Source organism: Palaemon carinicauda, chromosome 5, assembly GCF_036898095.1.
Source record: "Palaemon carinicauda isolate YSFRI2023 chromosome 5, ASM3689809v2, whole genome shotgun sequence".
Lineage (NCBI taxonomy): Eukaryota > Metazoa > Arthropoda > Malacostraca > Decapoda > Palaemonidae > Palaemon > Palaemon carinicauda.
This window is the reverse complement of record NC_090729.1, coordinates 189,341,221-189,358,720: the sequence shown is the minus strand read 5'-3', so window position 1 is coordinate 189,358,720 and position 17,500 is coordinate 189,341,221. Positions and strand designations below refer to the sequence as shown.

General features: G+C 34.5%; 1 protein-coding gene and 1 pseudogene across 1 annotated transcript in view; both read left to right on the top strand.

Annotated features, from left to right (window-relative positions):
* Nucleotides 1-6,287, top strand: part of LOC137640737 (CLIP domain-containing serine protease B4-like) — a 22,878-nt pseudogene extending 16,591 nt beyond the window's left edge.
* An 8,645-nt stretch (nucleotides 6,288-14,932) lies between these two features.
* Nucleotides 14,933-17,500, top strand: part of LOC137641685 (phenoloxidase-activating factor 3-like) — a 29,067-nt gene continuing 26,499 nt past the window's right edge. Inside the window, exon 1 of the mRNA XM_068374475.1 lies at nucleotides 14,933-15,021. The gene's annotated coding sequence lies outside the window, so the exon portion shown is untranslated. The remainder of the gene's footprint in view (nucleotides 15,022-17,500) is intronic.

Below are 17,500 nucleotides of genomic sequence, written 5' to 3'. Positions count from 1 at the left end.
GGGAAAAATAGAATATTTCAAACAGTAACATTAAAATAAATATTTCCTATATAAACTATAAAAACTTAACAAAACAAGAGGAAGAGAAATAAGATAGAATAGTGTGCCCGAGTATACCCTCAAGCAAGAGGACTCTGTTAACGTGTTTTTTTTTTATTTCCATTTTGCATGGGGTAAGCACGATTGCCCTCTTTATGAAGGACTTTGCTTTGGCTTATGGGTAGACCGTAGATCCCGATCGGCTGCCCTGCCTGACATCACATAGACCCCAGTAGCTTATGTTCATGTATTGTACCAGTCACCAGCGTCCTTCCTCCCAGCAGCGAGGAGTCCTGACGCTGTTAGGTCGACAGTTCGAGACGTGTGAGATGTCTGTTATGTTTTTAGAAGGTGTTGGAGTGGCTTTGTTTGTGTGTGTGTTAGTCTGTAACTCCCATTTGCTTAAAGCAAACCTATCCGTCGATTACATACATGATCCTGAGATGAGTATTTTGGTATTTCAGATCAAAGAATAATCTATGGCTGAAAAAGTATATTCTCTGATGATCATGAGACAAAGAGTATTTTGGTATTTCAGATCAAAGAATAATCTATGGCTGAAAAAAAGTATATTCTCTGATGATTATGAGACAAAGCGTATTTTGGTATTTCAGATCAAAGAATAATCTATGGCTGAAAAAAAGTATATTCTCTGATGATTATGAGACAAAGAGTATTTTGGTATTTCAGATCAAAGAATAATCTATGACTGAAAAAGTATATTCTCTGATGATTATGAGACAAAGAGTATTTTGGTATTTCAGATCAAAGAAGAATCTATGGCTGAAAAAGTATATTCTCTGATGATTATGAGACAAAGAGTATTTTAGGTATTTCAGATCAAAGAATAATCTATGGCTGAAAAAGTATATTCTCTGATGAGTATGAGACAAAGAGTATTTTGGTATTTCAGATCAAAGAATAATCTATGGCTGAAAAAAGTATATTCTCTGATGATTATGAGACAAAGAGTATTTTGGTATTTCAGATCAAAGAATAATCTATGGCTGAAAAAGTATATTCTCTGATGATTATGAGACAAAGAGTATTTTGGTATTTCAGATCAAAGAATAATCTATGGCTGAAAAAGTATATTCTCTGATGAGTATGAGACAAAGAGTATTTTGGTATTTCAGATCAAAGAATAATCTATGGCTGAAAAAGTATATTCTCTGATGATTATGAGACAAAGAGTATTTTGGTATTTCAGATCAAAGAATAATCTATGGCTGAAAAAGTATATTCTCTGATGATTATGAGACAAAGAGTATTTTGGTATTTCAGATCAAAGAATAATCTATGGCTGAAAAAGTATATTCTCTGATGAGTATGAGACAAAGAGTATTTTGGTATTTCAGATCAAAGAATAATCTATGGCTGAAAAAGTATATTCTCTGATGATTATGAGACAAACTATTTTTTATAGATGAGACCTCCCTCTTTTGAAAGCATGTTTGATTTTTGGTCATAGATTATCAATACAGATTTTGTACAAAGGTTTCTAAAAAGGTGTCCAAAATTGCCTCGCCTTACTATACTGAGAGAAAGTAACGTGTGAGCCAAGTTGAAAATGTGCATGAATGATCACTACTTCAAGAAAATAAAACTATGAAACACTGATTTATGAATGAACTTGGAAAATGGGCACTATTTACTCTAGGCTAAGCTTGAAGAAAATTCAGGTTGCCAGAGATTAAGGCTAGTGTTGAAAAGAAAAAAAAACTAACCTTAACTTATATCCCTGACTAGTGAAGAAGACAGGTAATAAAATGAGGAAAGTTCATTGTAAACCTTAAAAAATATATAGCTAACTATAGTCAATTTCTTTTAATGAGGCACATTTGCACCGACACGCAGCGGTGCCCTTTTAGCTCGGAAAAGTTCCCTGATTGCTGATTGGTTAGAATTATCTTGTCCAACCGATCAGCGATCAGGAAAATTTTCCGAGCTAAAAGGGCACTCCTGCGAGTCGGTGCAAATCTACCTCGCTAAAAAAAATTGACTTTAGTGGAAAAGTCAAAGATTTTGTTCTACCAATTTTAAACTGATTAAAATACAAGTCTTATATATGAGGAATAAATACGTGCTTGGAATGGCATTGATGAATATAGTTGCAAGTAAATTGCATTAATCTTTACATATCGTGAATAAATTTAATTTTAAATGTCTTCTTTTTTCCGTCCTCTCGTTATGCGCAGATTCTCAGAGCAGACCGAAAGTACTACAGGAAATATACTTTCCAATTCAGGCAAATTCTCGTTGCAATTTCCTGAAGAGGAAATACGAGAATTCTTCCACGGCATTTTGCGCAGGTGGTGGGGACAAAGACACCTGTAAGGGGGACTCAGGTAAGACTTAAGTCTTGCAGTTAACAAAAAGACTTTTGATATCTTAATTCTTGCACTTAAAAAACTTTTGATATGTTATTTCTTACAATTAACAAAAGACTTTTGATATCTTATTTCTTGCAATTAACAAAAGACTTTTGATATCTTATTTCTTGCAATTAACAAAAAGACTTTTGATATCTTATTTCTTGCAATTAACAAAAGACTTTTGATATCTTATTTCTTGCAATTAACAAAAAGACTTTTGATATCTTATTTCTTGCAATTAACAAAAGACTTTTGATATCTTATTTCTTGCAATTAACAAAAGACTTTTGATATCTTATTTCTTGCAATTAACAAAAGACTTTTGATATATTATTTCTATCAATTAAGAATACATGATATCTTATTTCTTGCAATTAACGAAAGACTTCTGATATCTTATTTCTTGCAGTTATCAAAAGACTTTTGATATCTAATTTTTGTCTTACGGTATTTATAATTACTTTATTCTGTCTTGCGGTATTCTTAATTACTTTATTCTACTTTGGGGAATTTATATTTTTTTCAGTCTATGGGTATTTATAATTACTTTCTTTGGTCTTTGGATATCTAAAATTACTATATTTTGTCTTTGGATATTTATAATTACTTTATTCTGTCTTCGGGGATTTATAATTTATTCGGTCTTTGGGTATGGGTATATATAATTACTTTATTGTCTTTGGGTATTGATAATTACTTTCTACTGTCTGTGGTATTCATGATTACTTTATTCAGTCTTAGGTATTTATAATTACTTTATTCTGTCTTGGGATATTTATAATTACTTTATTCTGTCTTGTGGTATTCATAATTACTTTATTCTGTCTTCTGGTATTTATAACTATCTTATTCTGTCTTGGGATATTTATAATTACATTATTCTGTCTTGTGGTATTTATAATTACTTTATTCTGTCTTCTGGTATTCATAACTATCTTATTCTGTCTTGGGATATTCATAATTACTTTATTCTGTCTTGTGGTATTTATAATTACATTATTGTCTTTTATTTATTTTTTAATTATTATGATTACTAGCTAAGTACAAACCTCCTTGTTATAAGCCCAAGGGCTCCAACAGGGAAAAAAGTCCCGTGAGGAAAAAATAAGAAAATAAGTAAACTAAAGAGAAGTAAAGAACAATTAAAATATTTTAAGAACAGTAATAACATTGACATAAAGCTTTCATCTATAAACTATACAAACTATTTTCTAATAAAGTCTTTGCATTTACTAATTACCCCCCGCCAACGAAGTTGGAAGGAGATTATGTTTTACCACTGTTTGTGAGTTTGTTTGTGTGTGTGTTTTTGAACAGCTTCCTGGCCACAATTTTAATTGTAGAGTAATGAACTTGAAGTGATTAACTGTTATGCAAACAGCTGTAAATTATTACATTTTGAAAGGTCAAGGTCACGATCAAGCAAAATGTCTAATACACGTAATCAGCCCTAAGTTTGGACATCGTTGTCACCGAGACTTCAAACTTGGTTCTTATTTGAGTGTATGAAAATCCACGTCAATTAATACATGTTAAGGTCAAAGGTCAAGATTAAGCAAAAGGTCGAGAAATAAGCTGCCACGACATAGGTCTGCGATTTAATGAGTGCCCCTCTAGTTTCCTTATGTCATGTTGCTGTGTTTTTCTGCTTTGAATAGTTTGCAAGTCTTCTATTTTTTTCCAGGGACAAAATACCTAACAACACATATTAATCCCTGCTAACGAGAGAGAGAGAGAGAGAGAGAGAGAGAGAGAGAGAGAGAGAGAGGAGAGAGAGAGAGGAGAGAGAGAGAGAGAGAATGTCTTATCTTCTTGAAAAATTCCTACAAGTTTCCCCATAACACCTTGACTTATCAGTTTCCCTCATCCAGAGAGAGAGAGAGAGAGAGAGAGAGAGAGAGAGAGAGAAGAGACGAGAGAGAGAGAGAGAGAGAGAGAGAGGAATGTTTCATCTTCTTGAGAAATTCCTTCCTACAAGTATCCCTATAACGTGTCCTAGAGAGAGAGAGAGAGAGAGAGAGGAGAGAGAGAAGAGAGAGAGAGAGAGAGAGAGAGAGAATGTCTTATCTTCTTGAAAAATTCCTACAAGTTTCCCCATAACACCTTGACTTGTCAGTTTCCCTCACCCAGAGTGAGAGAGAGAGAGAGAGAGAGAGAGAGAGAGAGAGGAGAGAGAGAGAGAGAGAGAGAGAGAGAGAGAATGTCTTATCTTCTTGAGAAATTCCTACAAGTTTCCCCATAACACCTTGACTTATCAGTTTCCCTCATCCAGAGAGAGAGAGAGAGAGAGAGAGAGGAGAGAGAGAGAGATGAGAGAGAGAGAGAGAGAATGTTTCATCTTCTTGAAAAATTCCTTCCTTCAAGTATCCCTATAATGTGTCCTAGAGAGAGAGGAGAGAGAGAGAGAGAGAGAGAGAGAGAGAGAGAGAGAGAGAATGTTTCATCCTCTTGAAAAATTCCTTCCTTCAAGTATCCCTATAATGTGTCCTAGAGAGAGAGAGAGAGAGAGAGAGAGAGAGAGAGAGAGAGAGAGGAGAGAGAGAGAGAGAGAGAGAGAGAATGTCTCATCTCTTGAGAAATTCCTTCCTTCAAGTAACCCTATATGTGTCCTAGAGAGAGAGAGAGGAGAGAGAGAGAGGAGAGAGAGAGAGAGAGAGAGAGAGAGAGAGAGAGAGAGAGAATGTCTCATCTTCTTGAGAAATTCCTTCCTACAAGTATCCCTATAATGTGTCCTAGAGAGAGAGAGAGAGAGGGAGAATGTCTCATCTTCTTGAGAAATGCCTTCCTTCAAGTAACCCTATAACGTGTCCTAGAGAGAGAGAGAGAGAGAGAGAGAGAGAGAGAGAGAGAGAGAGAGAGAGAGAGTTTCAATTCTATTTACATTGTTTTTTCTAAAATTATCATGGTATAGTCAAGTCTATTAGAGAGAGAGAGAGGAGAGAGAGGAGAGAGAGAGAGAGAGAGAGAGAGAGAGAGAGAGAGAGAGAGGAGAGAGAGAGGTGTCTCAACTTCAGAGTTTACAACATACCCAATGTTAATGGAAACCTCCTTTTTTTTCGGCAGGTGGTCCAGTTACTGTCACTGATTTACAAAGCCAAAGAGTCTACCTGATTGGTATCACTAGTGCTGGGCATAAAAACTGCGGCAAACCAAACATTTACGGACTTTTATACCAACGTTTATCGTTTTGTTCCCTGGATTCTAAGTAACATGAGGAAATAGGGCAGTGGTTCCCAACCTGGAGGAAAAATTTGAAGCTTCCAGGGGGGAAATAATTACATTACCTACTAACAAAAACAACAGAAAATGTCCTTATAGTACGTGCGGCAATTTGTTGTTAGCCATTCAATTGTGATATGATCATATCAGTTCTCAAAGACATGATATTCAAGGGGAGAATTGGAGTGTCATGCCCATTTCCGAGGCAGGCGAGTGGGCACGAGGGCTGGGCGGGGCATGAAGGGGAAATCTGGATGGTTGAACTGGGTGCAGGGGGGAAATGACAGAAAAAAAGGTTGGGAACCACTGCTCCAGGGTGATAATTTTAATCATGAAAAAGTCTCTTGTTGTTGTTACACATATACGACGGTACGTGGTGTCCTGAATTGCTTATGAATTAATCTTCGTTCATTGAATTTATTTTATTTATGAATTATGCTTTGCATATACTATATCAAGCTTAGCTTTAGATTCCTTTCCTAGTGAAGATGATCATTTTTAATGAAGCTTGCATTTTATACTTCTTCAAACTAGGTAGAAATCTCATTTTTGGCATTCATTTTCGAATAAATTCTAGAGATTTTCTTAAAGAAATCCAAAAAGTTTTGAAATCACTTATTTTAATAAAATCTAATCAGTATTTCTCTTTGATTAAAGAAGAACTTCCACTTTTACAGAAAAATTGTAAACACCTATCAGAAATATGATACCTATTATGTTTATTAAATGAAGAATGAAATGTGTTGAAAACAACTACTCGTTTTAATTAAGTACATTATATAAACTAATAACTCTGACCATCCTTTACATTCAGATCTCCCTGGACAATTCTATCCTGTTTGTAATACTAGGCAGGCAGTTAATTCTAATAGCCAGGCCTTCTCCGTCATGAGGCTCAAAACTACACAGTATTCTAGAAGTTTTATTCCAGCTGTTACCAAGTTGTGGAATGATCTTCCTAATTGGGTAGCTGAATCAGTAAAACTTCAAAAGTTCAAAGTTGGAGCATGTGTTTTTATGCTGACCAGGCTGACGTGAGTCTTTTTATAGTTTATATATGACATATCTGTTTTGACATTGTTACTGTTTTAGAATGACTTATTGTTAACTTGTTCTCATCATCTATTTATTTCCTTATTTCCTTTCCTCACTGGGCTATTTTCCCCTATTGGAGCCCTTGGGCTTATAGCATCTTGCTTTTCCAACTAGGGTTGTAGCTTGTCTATTAATAATAATAGTAATAATAATAATAATACTTACTAATCTACAACCTAGTTGGAAAAGCAGAATGCTATAGGCCCGAAGGCTCCAACAGGGAAAATAGCCCAGTGAGAAAAGCAAATAAGGAAACTAGAAGAGGCAATAAACAACTAACATAAAATATTTTAAGAACAGGAACATTAAAATATTTTTTTCATATGTAAACGATAAAAACTCTAACAAAAATAAGAGGAAGAGAAGTAATACAGAATACAGAATAGTGTGCCCGAGTGTACCCTCAAGCAAGAGAACTCTAACGTAAGATAGTGAAAGACCATGGTACAGATGCAATGGCACTATGACTCAACATTAGCAGACTCTTTATCTTTATGTGAAATCTTAATAGCAACATCAATCACATCTGCTGGTGTAATTCCAATCTAATACAGGACAAATCAACCGGCCGATGTGGTAACTTCTCTGACCGATGAACGCCAGACTGATGTTCGAGTCCTGCTCAAACTCGTCTCTTTGGTCGCTGCAACCTTACCATTTTTGTGAGCTAAGGATAGGAGGTTTGGAGGAGCCTATAGGTCTATCTGCTGATTCATCAGCAACCATTGCCTGGCCCTCCTGGTCCTAGCTTAGATGGAGAGGGGGCTTGAGCGCTGATCATATGGTAAAGTTTTTATAGTTTATATACGAAATATTTAAATAAATGTTGTTACACTTCTTAAAATATTTCATTTTTCCTTGTTTCTTTTCCTCACTGGGTTATTTCCCCTGTTGGAACCCCTGGGCTTATAGCATCCTGCTTTTCCAACTAGGGTTGTAGCTTAGCAAGTAGTAATAATAATAATAATAATAATAATATATGTATATATATGTGTATATATATATATATATATATATATATATATATATATATATAGGCATTTTCCTTTTCTCCTGTTGGAGCCCCTGGGCTTATAGCATCCTGCTTTTCCAACTAGGATTGTAACTTAGCAAGTAATAATAATAATAATAATAATAATAATAATAATAATAATAATAATATATGGTCAGTCTCTACGGCATTGTCCTGCTGATAGACCAATGTCACTGCCCCCTGCCACTGCCATTCATGCTCAGCAAGTAATAATAATAATAATAATAATAATAATAATAATAATATATTTGGTCAGTCTCTAGGGCATTGTCCTGCTTGATAGGGCAATGCCATTGCCCCCCTGCCACTGCCATTCATGCTTAGCAAGTAATAACAACATTAATAATAATAATAATAATAATAATAATAATAATAATAACAACAACAATAATAATAATAAAAATAAACATAATATATTTGGTCAGTCTCTAGGGCATTGTCCTGCTTGATAGGGCAATTGCCATTGCCCCTTGCCTCTGCCATTTATGAGCGGCCTTTAAGCTTTAATATTGCAAGCGCAATGCCATTGCCCCTTGCCTCTGCCATTCATGAGTGGCCTTTAAACCTTTAATATTGCAAGCGCAATGCCATTGCCCCTTGCCTCTGCCATTCATGAGCGGCCTTTAAACCTTTAATATTGCGAGCGCAATGCCATTGCCCTTTGCCTCTGCCATTCCTGAGCGGCCTTTAAACCTTCCGTTGCTGCACAAACTTTCCGGGAATTTGCCCTACAACCCTGTCCTAGAGAGAACGTATTACGCCACACTTGAACTTCGATCATGTCATTTGCGCCCTTCATGACTCAATCTCGTGATGCAAAGACGTCATAACAAAATTGCCATACATTAATTAATGAAAATGGCCACGGTCAAAAACTCATATTTAGAGATTAACTGGGATCTAAATTCTTGCGGATATTACCCTAACTGGCATCCCAGTTACCTACCTGTTTTCAAATGGGAGTGTCAGAATATATCAGCTTCGGGAGTATGAACTATATTTGTTTGTTATTTTTTTCTAACTTTTAGAATTCATATGTAGTAAAAACGGTCTTTCAGGATAAATCTCTTTTTGTTATAAGTCTTCATTAAAGAATGATCAGCTCTCTCTCTCTCTCTCTCTCTCTCTCTCTCTCTCTCTCTCTGTGATTACATTATTAAAGTATGTTCACCTCTCTCTCTCTTTCTAGTTATTAAGTCTTCATTAAAGTATGTTCACCTCTCTCTCTCTCTCTCTCTCTCTCTCTCTCTCTCTCTCTGTATCAATTCTTCATTAAAGTATGTTCACCTCTCTCTCTCTCTCTCTCTCTCTCTCTCTCTGTTATCAATTCTTGATCAAAGTATGTCACCTCTCTCTCTCTCTCTCTCTCTTCTCTCTCCTCATCTCTCTCTCTCTCTCTCCTCTCATCTCTCTCTCTCAGTGATTACATTATCAAAGTATGTTCACCTCTCTCTCTCTCTCTTTCTAGTTATTAAGTCTTCATTAAAGTATGTTCACCCCTCTCTCTCTCTCTCTCCTCTCCTCCTCTCTCTCTCTCTCTCCTCTCTCTCTCTCTCTCTCTCTCTCTGTTATCAATTCTTCATTAAAGTATGTTCACCCCTCTCTCTCTCTCTCTCTCTCTCTCTCTCTCTCTCATCTCTCTCCTCTCTCTCTCAGTGATTACATCATTAAAGTATGTTCTCCTCGCTTTGTCTTTTTCTAGTTACTAATTCTTCATTACCGTATGTTCACCTCTCTCTCTCTCTCTCTCTCTCTCTCTCTCTCTCTCTCTCTCTCTCTCTCTCTCTCTCTCTCTCTCTCCGGGTTATTAAATTATCATTAAAGTTTGTTCACCCAAGACCAACATCCAAAGCAGCCGTTTTTTGTCCACTGCAGGTCAAAAACCTCAGACATGTCTTCACTCATTTCTGGGGATTGGCCATTTTCATCACCACGCTGACCACTACGGATTGGTGATGGTGGAGACTTTAAGTCTGATCGTCCACAACAAACCACCCTTGTATGGGTGGGACTGACTAGTACAGCTTTGTTGATAATGACAAAGTCTATATAATATATATATATATATATATATATATATATATATATATATATATATATATATATATATATATATATATATATATGTTACAGTCAATATCTAAATCCAGGCAATTTGTAAAGTGACTGAACTTCTCAGGCAATGTGTGAATTGCCTGGTTCACCCAGTCAATTTACAAATCAGCTAAAAATAGCAGACAATTCATAAAGTGACTAAAATTCTAATAGATTTTCTTGGCATATTGACTGAAATCAATCCCGCTATGGATATTCTGTCAGTTTACCTATTAAAACTTTGTGTGCTGTTGTCGGGGTAGTTTATTAGTGTACGTGTATGAAAGACTAGTACTTACACACAAAGTATGGCGTGTTTTGAGGAACAATTTTTTTTTTTTTTACCAGAAATAGATGTTGAAGTAAAACTCTGATTCTTTTAAAATTACTGCTGCTTAAGATTTAATGCTAGAGTCTGATAGGGGAACTTAAAGTAGCATCATCTGGAAAAAGGTAAATTGAATCTGCAGTATTACATCCTCGGAAATTGTGATGTTCTTTAGTGTGTTGACGTTGAAAAGACGAGATGATAAAAGTCAAGAACTTGTTTACTTTGTGCAAATTGATGATAAGTTGGACACAAGAAAACGTATTCCTATTACTATGGGACATGGTGGAAGTTAAAATAGTCATTGCTTTATTAAGATATGCAAATGTTACTCGAGGTACTGTAGGACGGTTCAAATCTTTGTGTTCAGTGTCAAAAGAAACGGAAAAGATTTGCGACCAATTTTGTGAAATCAGGTGGATCTTGTTGACATGCAGACTTGTATGAAAGGTAAATATAAGTGGATAATGTTGTATCAAGATCACCTAAAAAAAAAAGTCTTGCTTATTTTGTCCCTTAACTTCCAAAAGGGCCACTGATGATGCATTCCAACAAATGGACATATTTTTAATGTTTGGGCCATCTCAAATTCTTGAAAGCAATAATGGCAGTAAATTTACAACATTTGACATTTCGGAACTTAAACTTCTTTGGCCAGACTTGTTAATGTTTCATGGTAAACCAATGCATATTCAGTGTCCGGGATCAGTTGAAGGCTTTAATTGTGATAAAAAAAAAAAAAAAAACAGCACACAGTTTCAATAGGTAAACTGACAGAATATCCATACCGGAGTTCATTTCAGTCAATATGCCAAGAAAATCTATTAGAATTTTAGTCACTTTATAAATTGTCTGCTATTTTTAGCTGATTTGTAAATTGACTGGGTGAACCAGGCACTTCACATATTGCCTGAAAAGTTCAGTCACTTTACAAATTGCCTGGATTTAGATATTGACTGTAACATATATATATATATACATATATATTATATATAGATATGTATATATATACACGGTATATACCCTATATACCTCTCTCTCTCTCTCTCTCTCTCTCTCTCTCTCTATATATATATATATATATATATATATATATATATATATATATATATATATATATATATATATATATATATAGATAGATAGATAGATGGATAGATAGATAAATTCATAGAGACGACTGAGGAAACCTGACCGAGGCCCTTTGTGCCAAAAGGCGTAGGAGGAGATGATATACATATATATATATATATATATATATATATATATATATATATATATATATATATATATATATATATATATATATATACTGTATATATATATATATATATATATATATATATATATATATATATATATATATATATATATATATACATACATACACGCCCGTGGGCCTTCTCCACCCCAGCTATGACCAAGAAGGGCCCGAGTGGGGCTTGTACTCCTACCCATATATTGCATGTCCTTGACTCTTAAAATAGGCTGCCACAAACAAACCAAAACTTCGCCTACTTAATGCTTCAAACAGACAAAACAAACAAATAAACAAACAAATAAACAAACAAACACCTTGGTAAGGACGAGTTGCCACGACTGGCTTTACTATTTTTTTTTTGACCGAGAGATTTGCTCTCGTAAGAGTTACATGACTTGGGCTTTTGTGTGTGTGTGTGTGTGTGTGTGTGTGTGTGTGTGTGTGTGTATGGAGTCTGCTTGCGCGACTGACACCCTGACCCTTTGCAAATAGGATAGGTATTTGGATCTCTTGCTATAATAAGGTTTTTTTTATTCCTAATGATATAATATTTATTCCTAATGATATAATATTAAGTTTCTAACAATAAAGCAATGCAATATTGATAGACTTTGTATTAATGTAACCCTTTCTGAGTGGGGATACCTTAACGTGATGAAAGGGTTTGTGTATCGCCAAGATCATCAAAGCTGTACTAGATATTTATTCTAATGTTACTGTTCTTAAAATATCTTATTTTCCCTTGTTTCCTTTCCTCACTGGACTATTTTCCCTGTTGAAGCCACTTGGGTTAGAGCATTTTACTTTTCCCCCTATGGTTGTAGCTTAGCAATTAATAATAATAATAATAAGGGCCACCCATACTAGGTTGGTTTGCTACGAGTTATCAAACTAAGTCTCCCACCATCACCAATGCGTAATGGCCAGCGTGGTGGTTGAAATAGCCAAACCCCAGACATAAATAAGGATATGTCTAAGGCCCTTTGATCTCCAGTGGAGTAGAAAAGGCTGCATTCGTTGTTAGTTGCTGTTATTGTTGTTGTTATTGTTGTTGTTGTTGTTGTTGTATAAGAACGCAAAGCAATATTACCAATAAGTGATTCTATAAAGAGCAGACTTTCGTTTCAAATGGCAACAAAAGAAAACAAGAATTATTGCATTTTAAGCCTGTAAGATGAAGGACGAGAAACCTGTATGTAGCTATGGTAAGCTGCTCTTCTAGGAGAAGGACACTCCAAAATCAAACCATTGTTCTCTAATCTTGGGTAGTGCCATAGCCTCTGTACCATGGTCTTCCACTGTCTTGGGTTAGAGTTCTCTTGCTTGAGGGTACACTCGGGCACAATGTTCTATCTTATATCTTATTTCTCTTCCTCGTGTTTTGTTAAAGTTTTTATAGTTTATAAAGTGATATTTATCTTAACGTTGTTGCTCTTCTTAAGATATTGTATTTTTCCTTGTTCCCTTTCCTCACTAAGCTATTTTCCCTGTTGGAGTCCCTGGGCTTATAGCATCCTGCTTTTCCAACTAGGGTTGTAGCTTAGCAAGTAATAATAATGATAATAATGTATTTTTGGAAACTACAAAGCAAGCCAACAAGAGCTTCCTAGAGCTTACAACACGTTATGCAACGTACTATCTAAACCTAACTATCACACACCCCCCACCCCCGTTTTCTTTTTTTTTTCTATCTTTCATTCTCTTTTTTGTCAAGTAATTCTATATACTAATTTTCCGGGCTAAGGGGAATCCCTTCAACTTTCTTTGTGGTTGTAAATGAACAATATCCAGTGTTATGTGATCCCTGTGTTGCAAATATTACCAATTTCGTGTTTTCTCTTTTATATTAAATTCAAAAACGTTTCTACATTTCATAACAAAGGAAACCAGCTCTCTCCAAGAACAATATCCAGTCATGATTGTGTTTACATGGGATCCCCGTATAGCAATTATTACCTGTTTCGTGTTTTATTCTTTCTACTAAAATAAAAACGTTTCTACTTATATTTCATCACAAAGGAAATCAGCTCTCTCCAAGAACAATAAGCAGATATATGATTGTGTTTACATGTGATTCCTGCATTGCATTTATTAATAGTTTCGTGTTTTATTCTTTCTATTAAAATCAAAAACGTTTCTACTTATATTTCATAACAAAGGAAATCAGCTCTCTCTCTAAGAACAATATCCAGTCATGATTGTGTTTACATATGATGCCTGTATAGCAATTATTACCTGTTTTGTGTTTTCTCTTTTATATTAAAATAAAAAAACGTTTCTATTTATATTTCATAACAAAGGAAACCAGCTCTCTCCAAGAACAATATCCAGTCATGATTGTGTTTACATGGGATCCTTGTATAGCAATTATTACCAGTTTCGTGTTTTATTCTTTCTATTAAAATAAAAAACGTTTCTACTTATTTTTCATAACAAAGCAGCCCTCTCTAAGAACAATATCCCGAGTCATGATTGTGTTTACATGTGATGCCTAAATAGCATTTATTACCAGTTTCGTGTTCTATTCTTTCTATTAAAATAAAAAACGTTTCAACTCATATATCATAACAGAGGAAACCAGTTCTCTTCAAGAACAATATGCAGATAAATGATTGTGTTTACATGTGATTCCTGCATTGCATTTATTAGTAGTTTTGTGTTTTCTCCTTTCTATTAAAATAAAAAACGTTTCAACTTATATTTCATAACAAAGGATACCAGCTCTCTCCAAGAACAATATGCAGATAAATGATTGTGTTAATATGTGATTCCTGCATTGCATTTACTACTAGTTTCGTGTTTCATTCTTTCTATTAAAATAAAAAAACGTTTCTACTTATATTTCATAACAAAGGAAACCAACTCTCTAAGAACAATATGCAGATAAATCTTTGTATTTACATGGGATCCTTGTATAGCAATTATTACCAGTTTCATGTTTTCTCCTTTCTATTAAAATAAAAAACGTTTCTACTCAAAGGAAACCAGTTCTCTCCAAGTTCAAACTCGAGAAAACGTATTTTATAAACGTTTATCATCAGTGAAAGCAGTAACGACCTATGGGTAAGTCACTACTGTACTTCCCAGAAAACATTCAACAGGTTGACACACTATCGCCAAACCTCGATCATCCTGCTGACTACATCCACAACCTCTTACGTAGTCATGTGTGTGACTACACACACAACGTTTGTTGCATAAAAGGCAGGACCCAAGACAGTAGCTGCGTTAGCAGGGGTGCCATTCGTACGATAATTATCGTACATGTACGATTATTTTAGGTCCAGTACGATGTACGATACATACCTTAGGTATATACATTGGTGTGTGTTTAATTAAAAAATTATATTAAAATATTTTGAAATAAGTCAATCATGTAACTTATTAATAATTATATTGAAACTGTGTACGATAATTTTGGTTGAAAAACGACGATTTTAAGACTCATGTACGAAAATCCAGTCGAAATAATCTGGTAACCCTGTGCGTTAGTGTCCCGCCTTCAGTTCACCGGGAAGGTCGGTCAGCTATAGACAAGCCTAGCAAGATTGGAGCCTCATTTTGATTCCACGTACAGGTAAGAGAGAAGCTACTTTTATGATTCCACCTTGTAGATTAAGATGCTACGAAACTAACACATTCTTAATGGCAGTTTTAGACCACTTCAGTAGAAAAGAAAACCCTACGTTTGGTGGCTTTAGGGATACGTCCACTCACATTTCCTTTACTCTAAGCCTTAGAGTAAAGGGAATATAAGGGGTAAAACCTGTTGGTTACTAAGTGGATATAAAGACATCCTATTCATAAAACAGCAAAAACCCAAACTATTTTTACTTCTCTCTGGGCGCGACACGATATTATTATTATTATTATTGTTGTTGTTGTTGTTATTATTTTATTATTATTATTATCATAATTGTTGTTGTTGTTCTTTTTATTATTATTATTACTTGCTAAGCTACAACCCTAGTTGGAAAAGCAGGATAAGCCCAAGGGCTCCAACAGTGAAAATAGCCCAGTGGAGGAAGGAAATAAGGAAAAACTACAAGATAAGTTTAAGTACAATAATAACATTGAAATAAACCTTTCATATATAAACTATAAAAACTTGAAAAGATCAGGAGGATAAAAACTTCAAAATAACAAGACTGTGTGAAAAAGTGACACAAAATATGTATTGGTAACAAATACTACATAAATATATACTTGATAATGGTGGATTCAGCCTTGTTGGAACATATATAAAATGCTAGAGGCCCTGTAAGCTGAAGGGACATACTTGAATACATTATAGTTTGCATGATAGAAATAGCAGAAAAGTTGAAATATCCCATCAATAACAAAGGAATACACTACTACAGCTGTTTTCTGGGTAGAACAGGCTGACATAAGTCTTTTTTACAGTTTATATATGACATAGGCCTATCTGCTTTGACGTTGTTACTGTTTGTAGAATGATTTATTGTTAATTTGTTCTCATCCTTTATTTATTTCTTTATTTCCTTTCCTCACTAGGCTATTTTTCTCTGTTGGAGCCTTTGGGCTTATAGCATCTTGCTTTTCCAACTAGGGTTGTAGCTTGGCTAATAATAATAATAATAATAATAATAATAATAATAATAATAATAGAACATAACCTATCCCTAGGTATCCTATGATTTTGTAAGGTGGATAATGCCATATCCTCTGTACCATGGTCTTTCACTGTCTGGGAGTAGAGTTCCCTTTCTTTACGGTACACTCGGGCACGCTAGTCTATCTTATTTCTCTTCTTGTTTTTTAAATTTTTATAATTTGTATATGAAATATTTATTTTAATGTTGTTAAAACATTTTAATTGTTAATTACTTTTCTTGTAGCTTCCTTATTTCCTTTCCTCACTGAGTTATTTTCCCCGTGGGAGCCCTTGGGCTTATAGCCTTCCGCTTTTCCAACTAGGGCTGTAGATTAGCAAGTAATAATAATAATAATAATAATAATAATAATAATAATAATAATAATAATATTGAGATATGCACTTAAAGACCCCCTTTAATATCCAATTAATCTTATTCTTCTCTGGGCGATGGTCCACCTCTTTGCAGTGTAGGCAAACTACAGAGGTTGTATTGTACATGGCCAATTATTGTCATTCCTTATGACTTCCATGTGTTTTAACTATTGTTCGACACCTTAAAAACTAAAGTAAAAGAGATCTATAGCAGGTATATAACTAAGAAAAAGTTCTTGAAGTGAATGATTTATTAACACACATCATGACTTTCAAGTGTTCTAAGTACTTTTCGACACCTTAAAAACAAAAGTAAAAGAGATCTATAGCAGGTATATAACTAGGAAAAAGTTCTTGAAGTGAGTGATTTAGTAACACACAATATATATATATATATATATATATATATATATATATATATATATATATATATATATATATATATATATATATATATATATATATATATGTAATATATATATATATAATATATATATATATATATAATTTATATATATATGTGTGTATGTTTGTGATATTAAACTCTGTCTGTGACCTATGTAACAATCGATATATAGTGATGATCAATGACAATCCTCAGAAGATTAAGTATTGACTTGAGATGATAGAAGCCCCGCACACACACACACACATATGGTGAAAGAATCGCCTTGAATGACTTCGGTCCTGGAATACGAATGTCTGAATGAATTACTAGAGTAACGAAAGAAAGGCGATGATCATGAATGATGCAAGGTTGAGTTTGGAAAGGTACGGGAAAATTAACCAAACCTTGAACCTTGATAACTTGTTGGAGCTGAATGTTAAAGAGCGAAAAAAACGAGATTGCGTTCAAGTCATGAATTGGGATTAGCTGGATCTCTCTCTCTCTCTCTCTCTCTCTCTCTCTCTCTCTCTCTCTCTCTCTCTCTCTCTCTCTATAAATAAACGCAAAGCCTACAGCTTATACTTTTGTTATTCAGTAGAAAACTATTGAGATAGAGAGAGAGAGAGAGAGAGAGAGAGAGAGAGAGAGAGAGAGAGAGAGAGAGAGAGATTGGCAAAG